The sequence below is a fragment of the Olea europaea genome, chromosome 6 (genome assembly GCF_002742605.1).
Source record: "Olea europaea var. sylvestris chromosome 6, O_europaea_v1, whole genome shotgun sequence".
NCBI lineage: Eukaryota > Viridiplantae > Streptophyta > Magnoliopsida > Lamiales > Oleaceae > Olea > Olea europaea.
In genome coordinates, this window is record NC_036242.1 from 18,325,538 (window position 1) to 18,351,621 (window position 26,084).

At 39.1% G+C, this 26,084-nt stretch overlaps 1 pseudogene; it reads left to right on the top strand.

The window, feature by feature from the left end:
- The first annotated feature begins 20,414 nt into the window (after positions 1-20,414).
- Positions 20,415-26,084, top strand: part of LOC111395244 — an 11,571-nt pseudogene continuing 5,901 nt past the window's right edge.

A 26,084-nucleotide genomic window follows, 5' to 3' on the forward strand; every position in this document is an offset into this window, starting at 1 on the left:
AAAATATAGTTATTTTGCTCCAATAAGATGGTTGCTGATGTTGATTATACATACAAAAGGTCTAGAATTATCCAAATATCATCAATCCTTGTTGAGACTTCGACAATCTCAACTCTCTTCATAAAAGAGTCTAAGCTGCCATCCCATTCACGTGTATTTGATAGGAATAATTGAATAGTATTAGATTGTGTCAAAGAAGAACAAAGTTAAAATTCTATTCACATAATGTTGTAATTAGATTGTATCAAAAAAGATTTATAGAAAGTGACATGATATGGTGTTTTTTTTTTTTTTTTTTTTTTTTTTTTAAAATTTAAAGGTTTTTTTTTTTTTTTTTTTTTTTGTCGTTTTAATCATATGAAACAATCATGTAGGAGGATAGAATATGGAGCTCCAGCCCCTACCAGTCTTGTTAGCAGACTTATATTGGCAAAGACGCATGACATTCTTTCTATTGTTCACAAGTACAGAGGTGGACAGAATTTTTTTTTTGATTAAAATATCACAGGCCATCGGGCCATGTAATTTGGCCTTTATAAATAATTTTTGTTTTATCTAAACTTACAGTATGCTTATAGAAACATTTTAAACTAATATTCAACTGGTACTTAGTTTCTATTTCACACACTGAAATTTGGATTTTTTTTATTTTTATTTTTTAAACAATACCTATATTAACATCACGATTTTAAAAGTTCAATTAAGTTCATTAATTAGAAAGTCATATAATGTGCCCTTTTTCATAAAAAGTCACTGTTGCTGTGCTTAGAGCAAATTAGTCATCGTTGATTTTTGAGCGATCTAGTTTTTGGTCATTATGGCTACAATGGTTTGTTGTCGCTGCACTTATTCACCTTCGACTAGATCTAATTTTGCGATCTATAGTTGTTTAGTTTGTCGTTGATGATGGTGGTGGGCTTAAGCGCCGTTGCTAGTGGTGGAAAATGATGGGAAATATTGGAGTAATCGATGTCGAAATTTTTGGGGTATTTGGTGGTGGTTCGCAAATGACGATGGTGATGCAGGCGAGGTGGCGTTGGTGATGTCGACTATGGTTGTGGTAGTTACTGACTGATTATTTTGGATATGATTTTTTTGTGGAGTTCACGTGGTGATGGTTGTGATTTCGACTGTGATGGTGAAGTGGTGATGATTTTGGCGATGGTGGGGGTGGTCAACATGACTAAGGTGTGGTGGTCATGGGTGGAATGGGGATGTTTGTGATCAATTATTTGATTAATTGTAACCAGTAAATAATATGTGACATTATGAACAATAGATAATATATGACCCAAAAATTTGATTCGTGACTTACAAAATTTGTGATTTGTGACCAATAAATAAATTGTGAACCTATAAACTTTTTGATTTGTGACCAATGAAATAATTGTCCTATAAAATTTTTGATTCATTGTCAAGAAATAATTTGTGACCAATTAATTCAATGATTTGTGATCAAATTTTATAAAATTGTTATCTTAATATATTAAATTAATAAAATATATTTTGTAAATAAAATTTAATTAATATCTGATTTTTGAAATTTTGAACCTAGTTTCTTAATCTTGAAATTGATCATACTTAATCTCATAGATATGAATTTTTCCTCAACAAAATTTCGGAACAATACATAATTAAGGTATTAACTATACACAATTTCAATTTTAAGAAGCTACATCTAAACTTTCAAAAATCAAGTCATAATTATGATTTTATTAATTAAAAATATATTTTTTAAATTTAATATATTCTGGTCACAACATCACATATTTTTTGATCACAATTGCTCGATTATAAGTCACAACTTATTCGTCGATCACAAATTTTCAAATTAATTGGTCACAATTTATTTTGTGATCATAAATTATATAATTTTTAGGTCACAATTAAATGGTTAACACATTATTTTCCGATCACAAATCACGAATTTTATAAGTCACAACTTATTCATCTATCACAAATTTTAATTTTCTGATCACAAATTAAAATAATTTTTAGGCCACAATTAAATTGTTGGTCACAACTAACCAAATACCAAGTCACAAATTAATCTCATCCCACGCCCCCATCACTGTCACCACACTAACACCAAAACTGCCGAGATCCCTCGCCACAGCCACCAATACAACACTCAAACAAGTCACCGCCACCGCACAAAAACCAGATTCGCCACCACAGCCACCACCGCAACACATCAAACAAATCATTGCCAACACACAAGCATCAGATCCGTCAAGATCCACCACACAAAAATCATCTCCACCACCTTCCCAGATTGACGACCACCTCATCATGGAAACACCACCACATCACAGAAATATACCACCATATCTCAAAACCAACAAATCCGTCGAGATCTACCTCACCAGGAAGAGACCGCCATCGGTAGAGAGTGACAGATCCATAGCCATCTCCACAACCCCTGACTACATCAACTGGCGGAGATCCACAGCCCCTGACTACATCAACACCCCCCGCAAACAGAACACGCCAACATCCCCACAGATTCACTACATCCCTGCGTGCGACGGCGAGGCGATCTAAGAACAAAGTCAGGTTTTTGCAGCGACGACGGCAGCGACACCTGAGCAGAGAGACGGTGGTGAAGAGAGAGGAGTGGGCGGCGGACGGTGGTGTGGAGAGGAGCGGAGATGAGAGAGAGATCAATTTAGAGCTTGAATGGATAGATAGGGTGGGGTGGTGGGGTGTATGTATATTAGATTAATTTATAGTATTATTATTAAAAATATTCATTTATGATATTTAAATTAAGATCTGAATTTTGTATAGAGAAACTTTTGCTCTTATTTTTCAAATTGAATATTTAAAAGTAAGATAGTGTGTAATTTTCTCATAAAATTTCTATTTTGGGCCAACTCTTTTAATGTTAGGCCCGGCATAATTTAAGGTTGGGTTTGATTGGTCTGGCTGTGAATGTGAATGACTTGGGCTTAACAAGTCTCAGCCTCCTTAGAAACAAGGGAAAATTTTTATGATAACAAATGTTTGAAAAAATAATTTCAAAAAAAATAAACTTATAAAATTTTTTGAAAAATCAAGTAATCATATTTTGTGATATTTGATAAAATATTGTGACATATAATTAAACAGGTCACGGTGATAATAACACAAAATTTAAGGTCATGTTCACATATTAGTCACAAATTACACAATGTTAGGTTATAATCACAAAAATACATTTTATGGGTCACAACCACGTATTTTATTTGAAAATCACACATTTAATAACTCGCAAAATTACTCAATTGATCATAAACACTATTCACCCCACCCCACCCCACGCCACCACACCACACTCCTGAGTCCACCACTATAAAACTACCTTAAGGCTTAAACGCACCACCATCACCACCAAAACTCACCTCAAATCCACCACCTCCATCTCAAAATCACCACCACCACCACCATCACTATCGCAAATTCTTTGTCATAAATCTACAGCCATCACACAACACATTCAAATGTCTTTATTGCGAATTAGTCTTTGACTTTTCCTGGCATATTCATAGTCAAAACAGTAAAATCTTAGTGAGTTATAGCTAGTCATTGTACTCAAGGAAAATGTCGAGTGTGTTATAACAATTCTTGTAAAATTTCAAGCAATAAAATTCAGATTTCTCAGTTATCTAGCTTCTATACCCAACAAGAGATACGGTAATAGTTTGACAGAGTACAATAGCTTAAACTCACAAGTAATATTTCTAAATATAAGATCACATATTTTTTAATATTCATATGAAGGTAACAGAACTTAGAAAGCTCAAGAAGTTTACTTTCTAGGCATTCTGTACAATTTAAAAAGCTGCATAAGAGAAAACAATTGTTACTGGCCATAGCAACGGATTATTTATCAACTACAAATTGTAAATCTAGGGAAGATTGATAAAAAAGTTTAATATTCCCAAATCTGAGTACAAGTTGGGAATGATCCTGTGAATGCACAATTTTTACTGGCTCATGTTTCGTGTTAATTTCAAGGTGTCGTAAATGTGATTAAGAATGGTTCCAAGAATAAAATAATAACCAAACCAACCAACGCAACGTTGAAAGGAGAAATGTTTAAAAGGGAGAAACGAGATCTATACAATAATTTAAAAGGTAAGCAATTTATAATCATATGGCAGAGTATGACACTTGTGCACTGCATACTATGAAAAACAACTTATCAAATCTTCTTGGTTATGTTGCCATCCAAATTGGCTTTCGTCGAACCATTTACGGGCCCTCTAATGCTAGATGCTCAATAAGTGAATGATCTCTACTGCTAGATAAATTTCTTGGGAAGCAACTTGATTCTACATCTCAAACTATATTAATTTATACCCAGTCACGGATATCACATAGAGAAACTCCTACATCACTACTAATTAGAAATGGAATATTTAGCATTTACTAAATGTACTTAAAATTTTTTATTGTTCACTTGTTGAAGTTCAAATTATTAGTCTTAACTGAAATAGAGAATGTCAAATAGAGAATGCAAAATTTCAAGTAGAATTCATGACAAATAATGTTACGCCCCCCTAACTGAACCACTTCGAAAAGTCCACCACCACATCAGGCGAGGTGTGGAATGCTCATCCGAAGTGGTTCCCCTAACTGGTTCCGATGTGACTTCACCAATGGAGATGACCTGCTATCACCCGACGAGGCATAGGTAATTCTGCAGGACTGATCGAAGCGCCCTTGCCCCCTGAATCCGAGGCGAAATGAACCCCGTGGACCTCGGCCTGAGGATCCGCCGTCGATTTCAGAATGAGATCTTTGTCAAGATCTTTTCTGCCCCTAAGGTTTAAAGTGATTTGACGTCTTCATGAGACTAGTTGATGTGACCTATCAACTTTATGTCAACTCAACTCGGGAAAAGTAACTACCCGCCCACTCTACAGACGCGGCTGATTGATACCTATGAGCAGACGCCTCATACCGTTCAGATGTATACATGTGTCTTACATCCAACGGCTCTCCTCACCTATAAATACCCAAGGTTTGGCAAGAGGCAAAGGTAATGAAACTCTTCCTATTTAGTACTCCATAACAAGCAAATATATATTCTCCTCCCCACTATTTTGCACAACCTTGGTACTATTTCGATCACTTGAGCCTAACTTGACTGTCGGAGTGTATACAGCCGTCGTCACCCACGCTGGTCCCGACCGTATGCATCTGACCGTGCGTTGATTGTGCGCAGGGAGGAATACGTGGAGTGGCTATCGGTTGGCCACGTGGAGGGTCCAATTTTCGAGGTCAATAGATTGACGCCGTCTGTGGGAAACTTCCCGTTCAAAGTTCTACATTCTCCACCGGATAAAACACCGAAAAACTAGCAACTTACCCTGAAAAGGGCACGTTCTTGAAAAAAGAACAAAGTCGAGTTATATCCTAAATTCTTATTACCCTTGAAAAAGGAGATAAAATGAGTTCCAGTCATGAAGACGACAATCTCATGAGAGAGGCCTCTGAAGAAGAGGTTCTCCATAACAATATCACTCACCAGAGACCCCATCACCGGCGTCGCCGAGGGGCAAGAATAGCCATGCTCACTGAAGGGATGGCTCAAATAGCGGCGGGCATGAGAGACATCGCAACTCAGAATATGGCGATGCACGAACTTCTCATGCAAGCCTAAGGTCATCAGGGCTATCAAATGTCCCAAGGATCTTACCTAGTGCAGGAAGCCCCTGAATCTCGTTCCCGAGGCCATATGAGCTGGCACAGAGAACGCCCCCTCAAAAGAGAAGTGGGCGTGGAAGCCACATCCTATGTACAGGGACGCCAGCTAGCGGAACCATAGCTAGGGGACAATTTCCCTCAAGAATATGAGGAACAAAGGTCAGTAAGCGTCTTCGACCGAATAGGACAGGACCCTAGTAATAGGGCCCACTCAGTGCAAAGATCAGTTCAAAAAGACCAGGAACAAGAACAGGCGCCTCCTCCTAGAAGTAGGAGGGATAGGAGGAACCTAGTCGATTGGGAAAGCCGAGGAGAAGCACATCCACCTCCCCAGGATATTCAAGACGATGAAGGGTCAGATGGGCCCTGTCGATCTTATGAGATCGATGACGATGATGATAACGTCCCTTTCTTAAGATCCCCAAGTATGAAGGAAAGGGGGACCCGGAGAAGCACCTCACCAAGTACATAACACAGATGAGCCTCAGGAGAGCCTCGCCTGCTTTGAAATGCAGAGCGTTCCACTTAACCCTGGGCGGAGCTGCTGAAGTGTGGTATAGCAGACTTCCTCTCCCGAGCATTAGGAGTTGGCCAGATTTGAAGAAGGCATTCTTAAACTAATACCTCTCACGCAGGGAAGGAGAGGCCCCTGTGCAACGCTTGCAGGATATGAGGCAGGCCCCTGGAGAGACGCTGAAAAGCTATCTCGCTAGGTTTATAAACGAAATCACATACTGCAAACATGTTACTGACAGGGAAGCCCTTTTAGTTCTGAAAGGCGGCCTCAACATGAACACTTTGTTTGGGAGAGACGTGCACATCAAGAATCCTGCCACCTATGATGAACTGGTGGAAATGATGAGAGTGGAAATCACCAAGCCTTTCAGATACTTAGAAAATATAAGATGAAGTTGAATCCCCTCAAGTGCACCTTTGGGGTGGCTTCGGGTCAGTTCTTGGGGTATATTGTTAACCAAAGAGGAATTGAAGCCAATCCAGTAAAGATAACGGCCTTGCTGGAAATGAGATAACCTCAGAAATCGAAAGAGGTCCAAAGCCTCAATGGTTAAATAGCCGCACTCAGTCGCTTCATCTCCAGGGCCACTGATAAGAGCTTACCCTTGTTCAAGGTGCTTAAGTAAGGAAAGAAGTTCCAATGGACTTTTGAGTGTGAAGAATCCTTCCAGGCGCTGAAAAAGCACCTTGGATAAGTGCCCCTTTTGTCAAAACCTCAACCAGAGGAGTCTCTGCTGCTGTATTTGGCAGTATTGGACATGGCGGTCAGCGCTGTTCTAGTCAGAAAGGAAAATGAACGACAGTTGCCAATATACTACGTCAGCAAAGCACTCCTCCCAGCTGAAACACGGTGCTCAGACATGGAGAAATTGGCACTTGCCCCCATCACGGCCTCAAGGAAACTGAGGTCATACTTCCAGGCCCACTCGATTGACGTTCTTACCAACTTCCCATTGAAGCAGGTGCTGCAGAGAACAGAAGGATCAGGACGCCTACTAAAATGGGCAATCGAGCTCAGCGAGTTCGACATATTGTTCTGACCTCGACATGCCATCAAGGGCCAGGCCCTTGCAGATTTTGTGATTGAGTTTGCCAAAGCCCCGAAAATGGAGGCAATAATGGAACCAGCCGAACCCCCAACCTGAAAACTGTTCGTAGATGGATCTTTAGGAGAGGTAGGCTCCAGGATAGGAATAGTCTTGGAAAGCCCAGAGGATCACAAGCTAAATTGTGCAGTAAGGTTCGTCTTCAAAGCCTCGAACAACGCTGCTGAGTACGAGGCCCTTCTAGCGGGCCTTAGACTGGCAAGAAAAATGCAGGTCAGAAGGCTTGTGGCCAGCAGCGATTCTCAGCTGATAGTAAATCAGGTCAGTGGAAGCTTTACGGCCAAAGACAGCGGCATGGTCACATACTTGAAATTAGTTCTGGACCTAGTCCCCCAGTTTGAAAGGTTCGAACTGATTCAAGTCCTACGCCTAGAGAATACACATGTAGACACCTTCTCAAAATTGGCCAGCAGCAAGGATTCTGAGTTATTAAAAGTTGTCCCTATTGAACACTTGGTGAAGCCCTCCATTTCCAGAGGAGAAGAGGTACTTTGGATAGAAGGCACCCCATTATGGATGAAGCCCATCATCGCCTATCTAAAGGATCAGACACAAGGCAAGGAAGTGGAGGAGAAGGGTTGCGCACTTCGTCCTGAAAGAGGATATGCTCTACCAAAGAGGCTTTGCCTCACCACTTCTCAGATGTGTGGTAGGCGAAAAGGCCACATATATACTTAGGGATATCCATGAGGGAATCTAAGGAAATTACTCTAGAGGAGCGGCCCTGGCATACAAGGTTCTCCGTCAAGGCTACTTCTGGCCAACCCTGAAAAGGGATGCTTGCCAGTTTGTCCAGAAATGTGACAAGTGTCAGCGCTTCTCGAATATTCAAAGGTAGCCTTCTTAGAACCTCTCTGTGGTAACCAGCCCCTGGTCATTCGTCAAGTGGGACATCGACTTCATTGGTCCACTCCCTAAAGGAAGAAGAAGCGCGACCTTCGCCATTGTCGCTATTAACTACTTCACCAAGTAGGTCGAGACTGAACCTCTTTCGAAGATTACCGAGGCAAATACTACAAAATTCGTCTGGAAGAATATTATTTGCAAATTCGATATTCCCCACTCCTTAGTGTCTGACAATGGAAGACAGTTCGACAACAGGAAAATGCGAGAATTGTGCGTCGAACTGGGGATAAAAAAAGATTTCTCAACGCCTCATCACCCGCAAGCAAATTGACAAGTTGAGGCAGTAAACAAAACCATCAAGCATACCCTGAAAAGGAAGCTTGACACATCAAAGGGGGCTTGGGTCGATGAACTTCCCCATGTCCTCTGGGCAATCCGAACCACAGCCGAACTGCAACTGGGAAAACACCATTCTCAATGATCTACGAGGCCGAGGCCATGAGTCCGGTCGAGGTTGAGGTCCCATCACACCGTCGAATACACTACAATGAGATCAGTAATGATGAGGCCCGAGTGAACGAAATCCACCTCCTTGAAGAAAGGAGGGATACCTCCCAGGTGAATTTGGCAAAGTATCATAGGAAGATGACCCGTTATTATAACTCCAAGGTCAAAAATCGAACTCTTCGCTTGGGAGACCTCGTCCTCAGGAGGGTCTTCCAATCATCAAAGCCAATCAGGTCAGGAGTGTTTGGACCGAACTGGGAAGGTCCTCACCGCATCCGTGGGAAATCCCGACCTGGCACTTTCGAAATTGAAGACATGACAGGGAAAGCACTACCTCATCAATGGAACATCGAACACTTAAGGAAATATTATCAGTGATGAGTTTTTGTTTGGATCCAATCTCAATGTTGTCTGATAAGTATGTCTCCCGATCCGATCTCATTTGTAATTTTCCTATCTTACTGAGCACTGAAAATGCCTTGGTAATGGATAATGTAACTTTTTTAAGTGTTGATACTTTAGTTCTTTGTCACATTGGTTATCAAATTGTTACCTCAGTCCCTCAGTATGATTACTTAAGTGGTCCGATCTTCTGATTGTTGTCAAGAGGCTCCCGATTATTACTTAAGTGATCCGATCTTCTGATTATTGTTAAGAGACGCTTAATGATTACTTAAGTGGTCCGATCTTCTGATTGTTGTTAAGAGGCGCTTAGTCTTAAAAGTTTGTCATTCATATATGCGTAAACAGATCAATGCGATAAGAAAGTAGAAGCAATAGCACTTGGCAAAAAAAATTTCATTTCATTCACTTCAAATTTATAGGAGGCCAAAGCAATTACAAAATAAGCCCTACTCTATGGGAGGCTCCTCCCCACCAGCCTCTGCCTCGCCAGCCTCGGGAGCTGTTGGAGTGTTCTCTGCAAGCCTATCAGGCTGGCCTCCAGTAGGTCCCCCGAACTCTGCCTCTAAAGAGGAAATGTTCAAAGTAGGGTGGACCTCTTTCAGCCGATCCAATATACCTTGGGCACTCTAGGAGGCCCAGAAATTTGCAAAGTCATCGTACAAGGGATGTTCCTCGAAGTGGTCAATGAAATTTTGAACAAACATTTCCCCTGTCGACTTCAGTTCCTCCTTCAAGGAGGCCATTTCCTCAGAGTAGGTCTCTATCTTCTACCTCAGCTCAGCTTTCTCTTTATTGGAGGCCTCCAGAGCCTCTATGGCTAGCCGGTGGTGCTCGTTGGCATGATCCACTCTTTAGGTCATGGCAGCTACCTGACACTCCACTTCATAGAGTTCCTTCTTCAGCCGCTCTATATCTCCTGCAGCAGCCGCTAGCTGGGCCTCAGCCTCCGTCCTCCTTTTCTCTTCCTCTGCAGCATTGGCCCGGGCCTCCCTCACCTTGTCCCCATATTGCATCGCTTCCTTGAGGCGCTTGGCAAGGTCCTCCCTCTTGGCGTTGAGGTCCTTCACCAAGCCCTCAAACTGGATGCTGGTGCTTAGAGCCCGGGCCACACAAGCACTATTGGCTGTGCAAAAGGTGGTGTGGTCCCTCCATTCTTCAGTCCAATACTTATTTTGGACCACCGCCACTGCAGCCATTTCTGGGGGGAGAGCCTCCAGTACTTCTTTAACTGGCTCCTTGGAGTTCAAGCCCAAGAAGTCCACCTCCTTTGAGGGACGGGCTCTTTTCTTCTTAGGCAGCCCTGGCACCTGGGCGAGAGGGACGGCAGCAACTGGCGCCTTGGCCGGGGCAGGGGAAGCCTCTGATGGAGCGGACGTTCTCTTCGAAATGGCCACCCCGATAGGAATTGTGGTTTGCCTCAGAATGGGGGGTGGCCTCGCCACTGTTGGCCGCTTCGAAGGTTTCTTGCCCTTCCGAAGCAGATTCACCTTTGGATCCTTAGGCACCTCCTCCTTTGTCGGAGGCGGGAGCCTCTTGCTGGCATCCACTAAGTCCTCCATCCACTTCTTGTAAGAGGAGGAGGAGGTCTTCAAGGCCCTCACCTTGGCCATCATCTTCTGTATTGTTTTCAAGTCAGGTCGGAGAGGCATCTTCTTATTGAAGTTATCTGCAAGAAATAAGTAAATTAGTACAAGTGTAAATGACTCAAAAATATTCAAAGGTATTCGCTTCGAGACATTACCTTGTGAGGCCATCGTGTGTCATAAAATGGAGGATCTTTCTCATCGATCGATGGAACGACCTCTTCTTCGAAGGCAGTTGATAGATCACGCAGATGATTTCGAAATCGTCGGAGGACAGCTCACACCGAGGAAGAGTGCCTTCAAAAAATGAATACGATTGTTAATTATAATTTGAACTGAAGAGAAACAAAAAAGAAATACAGCTACAATACTCACTAAGTGTCGAGTACTTCGTGAGGACCGTAAGAGGTGCCAGAGGGTCCCCCTCTATCGTGTCCTATCTCCCAGCAGCCCAGCACCATGAGCCCTTCCACTCTTTGATGGAGCTCGGTAGATTGAGTACGAATGGAGTGTGGGAATCCCAAGAGGTCAGGTAATACCAGCCCCTGGTCTTATCCCCCGGCTGTTACTTTTGGAATATAGAGGGTTTGAAAAATAGAGAAGGGCATCTCCACTCCTAGTGACGCCTCTTTCCATAACATCCAGGAGCCCACCATCTGGCTTCAGGAGTTCGGATTCAGTTGGGTCGGTGCTAAGCCGTAAGACCTAAGCACCATCCGAAAAAATGGAAAAATTGGAAGCCTAAGGCCAGCCCTAAGGATCGCCTCACTTATCGCTACACACCTGGCCTAGGGTAGCAGGCCCTCTCGTCAAGCTCAGGGAGGATCAAGTCTATGCTATCGGTATCCTATATTCGGTCCTAAGTCTTTTTAGGTCGGCCTCCTTTAGCTTGGAGGGATAATTCGACGCTCCCCAATGCACAGAGGTATCTACTGGGCTATTCGGCCTCTTCTAAATATTCTCCCCCCCAAGTATCGCCTTGGCTACTTCGGAGGAGGTCGCCACAATAGGCTCGTCCATCCGTACTAATCCAGCCCCCTCCCCGAACTAGTACTACCCTCGGAAGCCATTTTCAGAAAGAAAATATCCCAAAATAGTTACTTAAACTTACGAGTTTGAATGTTCCCCAGCCGGAAATGGTCAAAAAGTGGTGTGTGGTCATCCAAAAATCAAAATTCTCGTCGAAAATGCTAGAAGAACGCCGAAAATCGCAAAGAGGTTTGAGAGCAATGGAATTTTCTATTTTCGCAAAGAGTAAAAACTCTAAAAATGCTCAATTCCGCTTTTTATAGAGCACTCAACTAATCTCCACCATTAAATTCAAATGCAACCAATCTAGGCCGTCCGTCACACCATCAATCTAGGCTGTTGAAATGAAAAGCAAGATTTGATCTACGCTTAAGATTTTGCTGTGATCACGCTCACACATAACGCGTCACCTCGATCACCACCAGCCATCAATAATAAGTAGCCGTAGCAGCCTTTTAGGAGAATGGGCGCTGCATCCAACTGTCACCTTGGAAATACGCAGCAGCTGTCAAATCATTTAACGTCAGAAACGCCTGCCTTGGATCGAGCTCCTCACTCAACTTTAACAAAGCTTAGGCACACCTGACGCGAAGTCCCCTGTAGGTCATCGCCTCGGTCGCTGCGTTCCCTCCTAAGCTTTACAAAGTTTTAGCCATCTCCCAACGCGTCGTCCCCTATGGGTCAGCGCACCAGTGGCAGATGAGCTCCTCATTCAACTTTACAAAGCTTAGACGCACCTGACGCGGAGTCCCTTGTGGGTCATCGCCTCGATCGTTGCGTTCCCTCCTAAGCTTTACAAAGTTTTAGTCATCTCCCAACGCGTCGTCCCTTATAGGTTAGAGTACCTGTGGCAGATGAGCTCCTCACTCAACTTTACAAAGCTTAGGCGCACCTGACATGGAGTCCCCAGTGGGTCATCTCCTCGATCGCTGTTTTCCCTCCTAAACTTTACAAAATTTTAGCCATCTCCCAATGCATCGTCCCTTGTGGGTCAGCGTACCGGTGGTAAATGAGCTCCTCATTTAACTTTACAAAGTTTAGGCGCACCTGATGCGGAGTCCCCTGTAGGTCATCACCTCGATCGCTGTGTTCCCTCCTAAGCTTTATAAAGTTTTAACCATCTCCCAACGCGTCGTCCCCTGTGGGTCAGCGCACCGATGCAAATGAGCTCCTCACTCAACTTTACAATGTTTAGGCGCACTTGACGCGAAGTCCCCTGTGGATCATCGCCTCGGTCGCTGCGTTCCCTCCTAAGCTTTATAAAGTTTTAGCCATCTCCCAACGCGTCGTCCCCTGTGGGTCGACGCACCGGTGGCAGATGAGCTCCTCACTCAACTTTACAAAACTTAGGCGCACCTGATGCGGAATTCCCCGTTGGTCATCTCCTCGATCGCTGCGTTGACCATCTCCCCACACATCGTTCAACTCGTTAGCACCTCGACCTCACGTAAATTTTTTCCCTCACACAGTGGCGAAGATTTAGCGCATTTGCTTATGATCAACGCTTTGGTGAACACAGAAAATTGACCCTCAAGTTTTCACAAGTCACGGTCACCATCTCAAGGCGCACATACCCAATCGGGAAGACAAGTCCACCCATGATATAAATATTCATACCTGGACTTGGGGGACCACTATTACGCCCCCTAACTGAACCACTTCAGAAAGTCCACCACCACATCAGGCAAGGTGTGGAACGCTCATCCGAAGTGGTTCTCCTAAGTAGTTCCAATGTGACTTCACCAATGCATATGAGTTGCTATCACCCGAGGAGGCATAGGTAATTCTGCAGAACTGACCGAAGCACCCTAACCCCCTGAATCCGAGGCAAAATGAACCCCGTGGACCTCGGCCTGAGGATTCACCGTCGATTTCAGAATGAGATCTTTGTCAAGATTTTTTCTGCCCATAAGGTTTAAAGTGATTTGACGTCTCCATGAGGCTAGTTGATGTGACCTATCAACTTTATGTCAACTCAACTCGGGAGAAGTAACTACCCACCCACTTTACAGACGCGGCTGATTGACGCCTATGAGCAGACATCTCATACCGTTCAGATGTATACATGTGTCTCACATCCAACGCTCTCCTCACCTATAAATACCCAAGGCTTGACAAGAGGCAAAGGTAATGAAACTCTTCCTATTTAGTACTCCATAGCAAGGAAATATATATTCTTCTCCCCACTATTTTGCACAACCTTGTTACTATTCCGATCACCTGAGTCTAACTTGACCGTCGGAGTGTATACGGCCGTCGCCACCCCCGCTGGTCCCGATCGTGTACATTTAACCGTGCGTTGATTGTGCACAGAGAAGAATACGTGGAGTGACTATCGATTGGCCACGTGGAGGGTCCAATTTTCGAGGTCAACAAATAATATTTTAAAATACCTAGCTGTTGCACTTTGTGCGATGAATGTCATAAGCCCCTCTAGCCTGTAAAATACATCTCGTCTCACCATCCCCATAATGCATGAGACAAGGGATACACTTCAGTAAATGTCATATTCTGTAGTTATGATTCGTATACATCTTATTCTCTCAGTTGAAAATTGCTTCATGACCTCCAACTTCATGCCTTACCATAAATAGACTTAATAAACCGAACCACAATCATACTATAAACAGATCAAAATTAGAAATAGATCTTTTACCGATTTTCGTTATCATTTATGACTGGGGAAACAAAAGTCTAAAGGACTTGACATTTATGAATATGATGCTAATGTCAAGACGGCCGTCAGCCTTTTATTACATTTTTTATTCCTTCGGAACCTCAATCATTGCTAAAGATTCTTCCTGATATTGTTACTTTTCTTGTACAACTACCATTGACTTGTGAATGAATTATTCATGAATGCAGACGAATTGTTTGAGTCAAAGACGAGGCTAAAGATGTCCGCTTTTACATGAAGATAATGACAATCAATAATTACGCATAGACTGATTTCTATATTTGAGGAATGTGCTTAAGGATATCACAATTCTCTAGTCCATCTTATAAAATAAGGATTTTTGATATCCTAGAGCACGAGCAACAAGCATCAATTGTTTCGTTAAGTTCTGAGAATTTTTTATTTATTTATTTTTGGTTCAATACAGAAGGTAGTCGTGTCCTTTCAGGTTCAACACTAAGTAACCAGAGAATTGGTTTTCTTCCACTCTCCGCCACCACAATCACCTAGACTATTGTGCCAGCTTGAAAATTGAAGGATCCACCCCATATTTTATACCAGTGCCCGTCGTGTCAACACGGGTATGCCTACTTGAATGCCAGGTCATCATAAAAACACGAAAAAGGAGATTTTAAGAAAAATAAGAACAAAATCAAAGCACATTAGGAGTTACAAGAAGATATTATAGTAACATCACCTCCTTCACCTTCACCTTCAACATCAATCTAAAGTATTACAAAAACAGCAATCAATGCATAATTAATTAATTATCAATGGTGCAATACAAAAATCCTAGCTCACACCAGAGTGCCAAAGACTCGAGGACATTATAGTTGTTAATCCAAATCTTTTGACAACGATCACTAACTAACTAGTCTTTCACATCCTTAACAAGCTCTCAAAATTTATTAGATTATAATCAATAACTGTTAGATAATAAGCAGACACCAAGGTTCCATGAACGATGAAAGCACCTCCTTAGGTTACATTATAGTTATAAGCATGATTAGGGAGATAATTCATGTACTCTAATCATGCATATGTTCAAAAGACACAAAAAGATGATTGTTTCTAGGAGATTATGAAATGTGTGCAGGTTCACCTTTCGACGCTCAATAACCATGTTTTGGCAAATATAAATAAAAGAACGATACATGAATATAAGCTAAACATATTTTGCTATTCTAATTACTTTCCTGAAAATTTTTATAATAAAGCAAAATTTGGAATCCATTACTTTCGTTTCACTCCTTCTCCTTCTACTCCTTGATTTATTAATTAATTTATTCCGAGCGTAAATTAGTGAAGACTAAGTAAATGATAGATCATACTAGATGCCAATACAATGCTATTAAATTATTTTAAAAAATAAAGAAAGCCTACAAAAGGCTAAAATTCAATTTCTGGCACGCCAGAGAAAAAAGAAGGCGCATCTTAAATGCACATTAACAGTGAATCTAAAAGTGCAACTCTAACTCTTAATGACATTGCCCAAACATTTAACAAAATTGACAATGATCTTTTTCCTGCATTATTTAACTTTCATCCTTTAACCGAGTCGGCAAGAAAAGCCAAAATTTCGGCTAGCAACTGATACGTTGTAACAACATTGTTAATAATTTTGAGCTGGCTCACATTATGCTTGGCTTGTTGGGCCTCTTTACAATGGGTCAAACCTGCTTCACTGGGTTGCTGTTTTTTAAAAGTGATAAAATGTGTTTTCAGTTATAACGCCTCTTTAAGGAATGAAGATCGGTCGTACATGTGACTGCTCTTCTGCCCTCTGATTGTGTCGATTGAAATGGATAGATACACACTGGGTCTTGGCATTATTGATATTCTAGAGAATTCTTTCGGTCTCTCTCTCTCTCTTCCCTTTCTGAGTGAAAATTAGGGTTTTGTTACTGTAATGTGAGATCGATCTTTGTGATTGATAGTTGTCTGTACTTTGTGTAGAGAGATGATTGTTTTGTAAAATTTGTGAGAGTGAAAGTAGTTTGTGTTGTTATTTTTAGGAAGGCAAGAAAAAACTTGAAGAAATTTTCAATTTTTTTCGTACATTTGTACACTGATTTTTGTTCAATATTAGTGAATCTGGAGTCTAATCTCTTGGGAGATGCTCAATGGGTGATTAGGTTGAAAAATCGAACATTCGGGCCTTTTAAAAGGGCAAAACATATCTGGTGTTGATTTTTCATTTTTACTGCATTTTTATTGATTCTTGAGTCTATCGATCCTTAAGATTTGAAGTTCAAAACATAACAGTGGTATCAGAGCCAGTGTTTCTTAATTTTTTTTTTAATTCTTTTTGCTTATTTCTGATGTATATTTCTGAAACCCTAGGTTTCTAAAAAAAAAAATCGAATTTTTTTTAAACTGAATTTTTTTTATTGCTTTGAGTATAAAACTGGTGTTTAAAGGAGCGTTACCTTTCTTTAGATTCAACTGTAAATTGGATCTGTTGGCTTTGAATTTTTTTAAGAAATCTGACGATCGATCTAAAAATCCGTTCTTCTCTGCTGGTTTTCTGAAATTTTCTGAGTTGACTCATAACTGAGTTCAACTGGGTGTTCTAACTCATACTGAGTTTGGCGAGTTGAGTTGACTCGCTCCATTTCCTGCTAAGTTGACTCCGAGTTTTGGTAACTCATTCACTCGTGCACTGTACATTGACACCTAGTTCAGTTTTTGGCTTGACCTTGCTCACTCCCAAACTAAAATTCTAAGATTTTAGTGTCTAGTATAATTCTGAACTTTCTTTTCAATTAGCCAGTGTTTCTTGTTAATCTTGAAGCCTGTGATTAAGGTAGTTAATTCAGAAATTAATTGTTTGTTATTCACTTTATTTGCCTGAATCATTCATACTGCATACTGCATAATTGCATGTTATTCAACTATATCTGTCATCATGTCCACTATATATAAGTTAGATATAGAGATATGGAATGACACAGGAGATTTTACTCTCTGGCGCCAGAAGATGAGAGCCCTGTTACTGTAGCAAAGATGTGCTGCCGCCCTTGATAGGTCGTGGGCTACTGAAATTAGTGCATATAGGAGGAAAGAATTAGATGACATTGCATGGGGTACCATTTTTCTTCACCTGACAACGTGATTAGAAAAGTAGGAGAAACTACTTTTACAGAAACCTCCACTTCTGCAGAAGCCAATTCTGCTGAGACCCTATGGACCAAATTAGGAACACTTTACTTAACTAAAGCCATGCCTAATAAATGTTATCTCTTAAGACAATTTTACAATTTCAGATTTGATCCCTCTTCGGGCCTAGAAGAAAATCTAGATAAATTCACTAAACTGATTCGGGATTTAGATAATAGTGATGAGGAGATTTCCAGTGACCAACAAGTAGTTGCTTTATTAAATTCTCTAAGTGAGAGATATAAAGACATCAGGAATGCTTTAGTATATGGGGGGGGGGGCAAACTCTTACAGTAGATATCATAACTGTAGCCCTTATAAATAAGGAACTTGAAATGAAAACTGAGTCAAAAGACTCTAAGTTTGTTGAAGGACTATATATGAAAGAGAAATTGAACCAAAAAAGAAACAGATCCAATACAATTTTAATTCTACAAAGAAAGAAAAATTTCAGAATAATAGAAATAAAGACAAGAACAAGAACCATGTGAAACCCAAGAACCAGATCAGAAAATGCTACTACTGTGACAAAACTAGACACTTAATAAAGAATTGTTTCAAGAAGATCTCAGATATGAAAGATAAAAACAACACTGATGGTTCTGCAGCTGTAGCCTACAATAATGAATCTAATATTCACGGGGTGGTTCTTGTGAATACCCCAAGAAGGGATTCAAGAGAATGGGTCCTAAACTCTGGTTGTACCTTTCACATATGCCCCATTAAAGAGTGGTTTTCTGAGTTTGTTGACCTAAATGGAGGACAAATTCAGATGGACAATGACTTGAGTTGTCAAATAAAGGGTATTGGTAAGGTCAAATTGATGTTAACTGACAATTATACCCTTGAATTAGATAATGCAAGATATGTTCCTAAACTTAAAAGGAATTTTATCTCCTTGGGAGAACTGGATGAAAAATACAACACCACAATAAATAAGGGTCTTCTAAGATTAACTTTAGCGGACATATGTGTTATTTCCTCTCCAAAAATAAATGGTATCTACAATGTTATTGCTGAACCAATTATAAGCCATTGTACCACAGCCTCAAATCATGTTTCTGATAAATCCTTAATTTGGCATAAAAGATTGGGGCACATTTCAGAGAAAGGCTTAATCATTTTAAATAAATTTGGATGTTTTGGAAATGATAATATTGAAAAATTAGACTTGTGAAAACTACACTGTTGGAAAACAGAAAAAACTGCCTTTTAAAACTAGAATCCATAAATCCACTTCAATTTTGGATTACTTACATGCTGACCTGTGGGGTCTAACATCAGTAAATACATTTAGTGGATTTAGGTTTTATCTACTTATAGTAGATGATTTTTCAAGAAAATTTTGGACTTTTCTCTTAAAACAAAAGTCTGATAATTTTCAGATTTTCAAACAAATCTATGATTGAAAATCAATCAAACAAGAAAATCAAAGTACTAAAAACTGATAATGGACTTGAATTCTGCAACTTTGAATTTAATTCATTTTGTAAAGAATTTGGAATTCTCAGACATAGAACTGTAATATACACACCTCAACAAAATGAAGTTGTTGAGAGAATGAATAAGACTCTTTTGAAAAAAGTTAGATGTATGTTATACAATTCTGGTCTTCCAAATCTGGGGTAAAGCCCTAAATACTGCAACTTATCTTATAAACAGAAATCCATTTAGTGTTATTGATTTTCAAGTCCCTGAAAAGTTGTGGTCTAGAAAAACATCTGATTATAACAAACTCAAAGTGTTTGGATGTGCTGCCTATTCTCATAAGAATGAAGGCAAATTTGAGTCTAGATCCCAAAAAGTGTGTTTTCTTGGGATATGGGGAGGAAACAAAAGGTTATAGGTTGTGGGTTAAAGACCAAAATGGTTTTAAAGTCATAATAAGCAGAGATGTGATCTTTAATGAGAATGACATGCCTTGTATTAAATCTGAAGACCCTAAAACTCCTGAATCTGCGCCTACTAATCAAATCATCATGGAAACTCAAATACAGAATGCTGTTAATCAAGATGATAATTTTGAGGTGGAGCCTGTTCAATCTAAAATAAGTAACGAGCATGCTGAGTCTGAAAATGAAGATGAATAAGTAGATAATACTCTTGCTGATTATCAGCTAACTAGAGATAGGGAAAGAAGAACTATAATTCCCTCCACCAAGTTTAATAGTGAAGAATTTGTTACTCTATTTTTTGCACTTGACTCCTAAATGCAGAACCTACATCTTTTGATGAAGCCATTAAATGTCCTAATTCTAAGTTTTGGAAGGAAGCTATGAATGAGGAAATTGATTCACTTATTAAAAACAAAACTTGGATTTTGGTCAATAGACCTAAAAATCAAAAGATTGTAGACTGTAAATGGATTTTTAAGATTAAAGACTGAGACCCAAATTCAGAAAAAAGAGGTATAATTCCATATTAGTACCTAAAGGCTTCACTCAAAGGGAAGGAGTGGATTACAATGAAATACTTTTCCCTGTGGCAAAATATACTAAAATCAGAATTCTATTGACTCTAACTGCTCATTTTAACTGGGAATTAAAACAACTTAATGTTAAAACAACGTTTCTTAATGGTGATCTTGATGAGACTATATACACGAAGCAACCTGAAGGATTTGAAGTTAAATCTAAATCTGATAAAGTTTGCTTGTTAAAGAAATCACTTTATAGGCTTAAGCAAGCCCCCAGGCAATGGTAGTTGAAGTTTAATTCTTTTGTGCAAACTTTAGGTTTTGTGAAAAGTAATTATGATTCATGTCTTTTCTACAAAGTTTCAGGTGGACCTGAATCTATATATCTCCTATTATATGTTGATGATATGTTGCTTGCTTGTCATGATAAAACTGAGATTAAATTTGTTAAATCAAAGTTAAAATCTGAATTTGAAATGAAAGATTTAGGACAAGATAGAAGAATTCTTGGAATGGAGATAGAAAGAGACAGGAACAATTACATATTAATGCTAAAACAAAGGGTTTTACGTGAAGAAAATTCTTGAAATTTTTTTATGTTAGAATGTAAACCTGTCACTCTTCCAATTGCTAATCATTTTAAGTTGTTCAATGAACAGTTACCTAAAACAAATGATGAACTTAGGAGAATGGAAAAAAAAAAAATACCTTCTGCCAATACTGTAGGCTCCATTATGTAACTTATGGTTTGCACCAAGCCTGACCTAGCACATGGAATTAGTGTATTAAGTAGGTTTATGGCTAATCCTGGTAAAACTCACTGCCTTGCTATAAAATGGATGTTAAGGTACTTGAAAGGATCATCTGATTTAGGATTAATGTATAAGTAGAGCAATGAAGAGATAAACTGAAAGGGTATACATACTCAAATTTTGCTGATGACTTAGATAAGAGAAGATCCACCTCTTCACATTTTCACTTTATGTGATGGCTATATAAGCGGGAAGTCATAGCTACAAAAATTAGTTGCCTTATCCTCTACAGAAGTTGAAGACATTGCAGCTTGTGATGCTGTTAAGGAAGGTATTTGGCTAAGAGGCTTAATAAATGAAATTGGTTTTGCAAACAATTCTATTAGTATATATACAGATAATCAAAGTGTTATACACCTTAGTAAAAATCATGTATATCATGATCGAACTAAACATATAGATATAAAATTTCATTTTGTATGAATTATGGTGGAAATTTTTTTTTGATCGGGTTGGTTAAGATTCCCACAAAATTTAATCCTGCTGATTTGGGAACTAAGGTGTTCATCAAAATAAATTTAAGAACTGTTTGAAGATTCTAAATATCACATGATGATGTGATAAATTTTGAGCTTCAAATAAGTCTTCTGTTGATAAGATTGAACTGATTTTTCTTTTTTCTTTTTCAAGTACTTCGAGCAAATGAACCCAAATTGATATAGATTCTAGATCCATTAGTAAATAAAGGCCAAGAATCAGTTAAGCAATGTGGAGATTGTTAATAATTTGGGGTTGCCTCACATTATTCTTGGCCTGTTGGGCCTCTTTACATTGGGCCAAACCTTCTTCATTGGGTTGCTGTTTTTTAGAAGTGATAAAACGTGTTTTCAGTTATAACGCCTCTTTAAGCAATGAGATCTTCTGCCCTCTGATTGTGTTTATTGAAATGGATAGTCTTGGTATTATTGATATTCTAGAGAATTCTTTTAGTCTCTTGGTCTCTCTCTCTTTTCTCTTTCTCAGTGAAAATCAGGATTTGGTTACTGTAATGTGAGATCAATCTTTGTGATTGATAGTTGTCTATTCTTTGTGTAGAGAGATGATTGTTTTGTACAATCTGTAAGAGTGAAAGCAGTTTATGTTGTTTTTAGGGAGGTAAGAAAAAACTTGAAGAAATTTTCAATTTCTTTGTACGTTTGTACACTGATTTTTGTTCGATATTAGTGGATCTGGAGCCTAATCTATTGGGAGATACTCAACAGGTGATTAGGTTGAAAAATCGAACATTCGGGCCCTATTAAAAGGGCAAAACATATCCGGTGTTGATTTTTCGTTTTTATTGTATTTTCATTGATTCTTGAGTTTATAGTTCCTTAAGATTTGAAGTTCAAAACGTGACAAACATAACATGCGTATAGACCGTGTGTCTCTCACAATGAAGAAGATTCATTTTTGTGGATTACTTCTCATTCCTCTATATTTTCCACCTAAGCCCCACATTTTGTCCTTATCTACACCTATGAGTTTCCCTATGCCTATTTAAAGCAAAAACTTGAAATGTCGAAAGCATGGTATGACTGTTTTCTGTTGGAATAATTTCATCTGTGGGCTTCACATTCGATTGCAAATTTTACGGGTTAGATATATGGTTCATAATGATAATGATATTTTGTGATTGGGCCAAAATTATTAAGTGATCAATTGGGTCTTTTACACCTTACATGTTGTAATTAATATGATGTGGTAATTTTAAGTATGTGAGTTGGAAATAAACCCTAATTAGAATTCTAGTCGTAATGGGACGGCTCAATTATTTCCTATATAAAGGATAGGTCACTTCTCCTCTCCATATTGTTTTCATTAGTTTGCCCCATTGATAGCTAATACTTTGTGAGGAGCAAGGAGGGAAAGATCTGACTGTTATTACAACTATTATTCATATCAACAATGGCTTTCACAGGTATGAATCCGTTTTATTAATTTATTGTATTGTGATTCTCGATTCTTAACATGATTGAAACTAAATATTATCAGTTTCTGCATCGGTGCATTTGATTGACTTCATACTCTAAATTAGTTTCATTCTCCTTTCTTATTTCATCCTCACTCTTCACCATAAGACACATAGTTTTTCGAGATCCAAGTGTGAATGAGATCTATGATGCAACAAGAAGTCTCACCAATTTTTGGGAGAGTATACGAGTACCAATCATTGCACCTATCCTACGCGTTGCAGTCTAAATATGCATCTGCTATGCTTTTCGTTGAATGGGTTATGGCAATTGTGATTACATTTGTCCAGTTTTTGGGAAAGAAAAGATACACCAAGTACCCGCTAGACAGCATAAAAGAAGACCTAGATAAAAATAAGAACTACCCTACACTGTTGGTTCAAATCCCTATGCTCAACGAAAAAGAGGTAAACACTAGAATATCTTCAACAATTCTAGTATCTATACATAATTTCTTTCAGGCATAGATGTGAATCAAGCACATATCAAACGTCTATAGAAGCATACAAATTCTGCATTCATTTATCAGTTCAGAAAGGCAAATTAGTATCAATCAAAATAAAGTGCCTATAATGACCAAAAAGTGTTTTATATCAACCAAAAATACTTGAAAATGATTTTTGTAATAGCAGCATGTAAAACAAGCATACAATCTATACTCAATTCTTAAAGTTCAATATTTACTTAAAGTATGAGCTCTCGTACAACTATACAGTATGAGAGCTCATACTTAAGAAAATATTGAACTTTAAGAATGGAGTATAGATTTAAAATTTAAACTAAATATGAGTAAATAAATCTAAAATCTTCTTTTATGCCTAGGTTTACAAGCTTTCCATTGGAGCTGTATGTGGGCCTTTATGGCCATCAGATCGACTCATTGTGCAAGTTCTTGATGACTTCACCGATGAAGCCTTAAGGGTATCCTTTTCAACCAAATGTAATCTTCAATGTAAATTCTAGAAAAATCATGTCTCGTGTCTGTGCAATGATTCTGGAGAATATATATGCAGGAAATGGTGGAATTGGAGTGTCGAAAATGAATGAAGAAAGGGTTGAATGTTAAGTACGAGACAAGGAACAACAGGAATGGCTACAAGACTGGTGCTCTTCGAGATGGCTTAAAAAAGTATTATGTTGAAGGTTGTGATTTTGTTGTGATCTTCGATGCAGACTTCCAGCCTAAGGAAGATTTTCTCTGGAGGACTATCCCCTACCTAATTGAAAACCCAGAGCTGGGCTTGGTTAAGGCAAGATGGAAATTTGGTAAGGCCTATGACTGTACTTTATATATTATGCCCCCGTTTGTTTTCCATTCTTTTTCCATTAAAATGAAAAATATGATCGTTATCCATCATATCAAGTTACCAAATTTGAATTTCTATCTCTTGTGTGGGGTCTATAACGACTATATTTTTCATTCTCATTTTTACAAAAATGGGAAACAAACGTTCCCTATAGTTGAAGACATGTATTGACCAACAGCTTCCATTAGTGAAATCAAGCCATATTCCACAAAATGAAGAATTAAGTGAAAAGACACAAGGTAATTGTTTCAGTTAATATGTAACTCTAATTGTGAAATGAAAATTAAGCCCGTATTTGGTTTGGCTAAAAATCAGTTTTTAGTAGATTTTGATAAAAGTTAATGAAATATGTAATTAACAAGTTGTTAAAAGTTGTGGTCTTATAAAATGTGCAGTTAAAAATGAGTTTTAAAAAACTGGGGCCAAACAGTTGGCAAAGTAAGCAAAAACAGATATCCCTCGAACAGTTTCAGTTGCACTAAAATTTTGCATGTTTTCAAGGTATTGACAATAAATATATTTTCGCAGTGAATGCAGATGAGTGTTTGATGACTCGGCTCCAAAGGATGTCATTAGACTATCACTTCAGTGTAGAAAAAGGAGTGGGCTCCTCAACATGCTCGTTCTTCGGATTCAATGGTTATCAGCATCTCATGTCTCTTTAAACAAATTTGTTTGCTGCCAACAAGTAAGACTTGAGATGTTTGACATGAATTGCAGGAACTGCTGGTGTTTGGAGGGTCCGAGCAATAGATGATGCAGGTGGGTGGAAAGATAGAACCACAGTAGAGGACATGGACCTTGCTGTCAGAGCTGGCCTCAAGGGCTGGAAATTCCTCTTTGTGGGTGACCTCCAAGTAAGCATCTAAACCATCACTATGATACACTATTTGCAGTGTATCGTAAAGATTCCACTAAGTTGAACACAATTTACCTTCCATTAGGTAAAAAATGAACTACCAAGTACGTTCAAGGCATACAGATATCAACAACATCGCTGGTCATGTGGACCAGCTAATCTTTTCAGAAAGACGTTTATAGAATTCATCACCTACGAGGTATTAAATCTAGAATTGCTTCCTTTTACCATCAGCAATAAACTAGTGGTATGACTCTGCATTTGAATTTCCCTGAGAAAATTCCTATAGTTCCTTCCTCATCTTTGCAGCGTGTATCACTATTTAAGAAATGGCACGTGATATATGCATTCTTCTTCGTAAGAAAGATCATCGCGCACTGGGTCACATTTTTCTTTTACTGTGTTGTAGTACCTGCGACTATATTAGTTCCAGAAGTTCATCTCCCGAGGCCGATAATGATTTATCTTCCAGCGTGCATAACCATTCTCAATGCAATTACCACTATAAGGCATGCAGATCCAGATAAACCAAAAGCAATTTTTTATTCTTTTATTTTCCACAAATCTCCCAAGCAATTAATTAATTTGAAGTCCCACTTACTTTGTCACAGATCTTTACATCTTCTCGTCTTTTGGATATTATTCGAGAATGTTATGTCACTGCATGGATCCAAAGCAGCTATTATAGGGGCGCTGAAGCCAACAGAGTTAATGAGTGGATCGTAACAGAGAAGCTGGGCAATATGATGAAGCAGAAGTTCAGTGCTAGAGCAGCAAGGAGGCCATGATCACGCATGAGAGAAAGGTATAATGTCCAGTATGTGCTTCACACTCATCACTTCATATTACTGTTGATCAGCGAAGGTTTGGTGATTAAAATTGGAAAGGTCAATCATTCTATAGAGAAAAACAAGATGTCTTTTAGATCATTAAGGTATACAAACACTGAAATGCCCCTACAGATACAAAACCATTATGTTAAAAAACTTGTATTATTTTTTTGAGGAATAACCAGTAGAATCTTTTATGCATCCAACATTACATCTACAAATGGAAGAATCATGATTTAGAATGCCCCTTGACATTGTTGAGCACTAACCTGAGCATTTTTATTTTAAAACAGGATCCACATCTCGGAGCTTATAGTAGGGATGTGCTTGCTGCATTGTGCTGTGTATAACATGTTCTATAAGAACAATCATTTCTACATCTATCT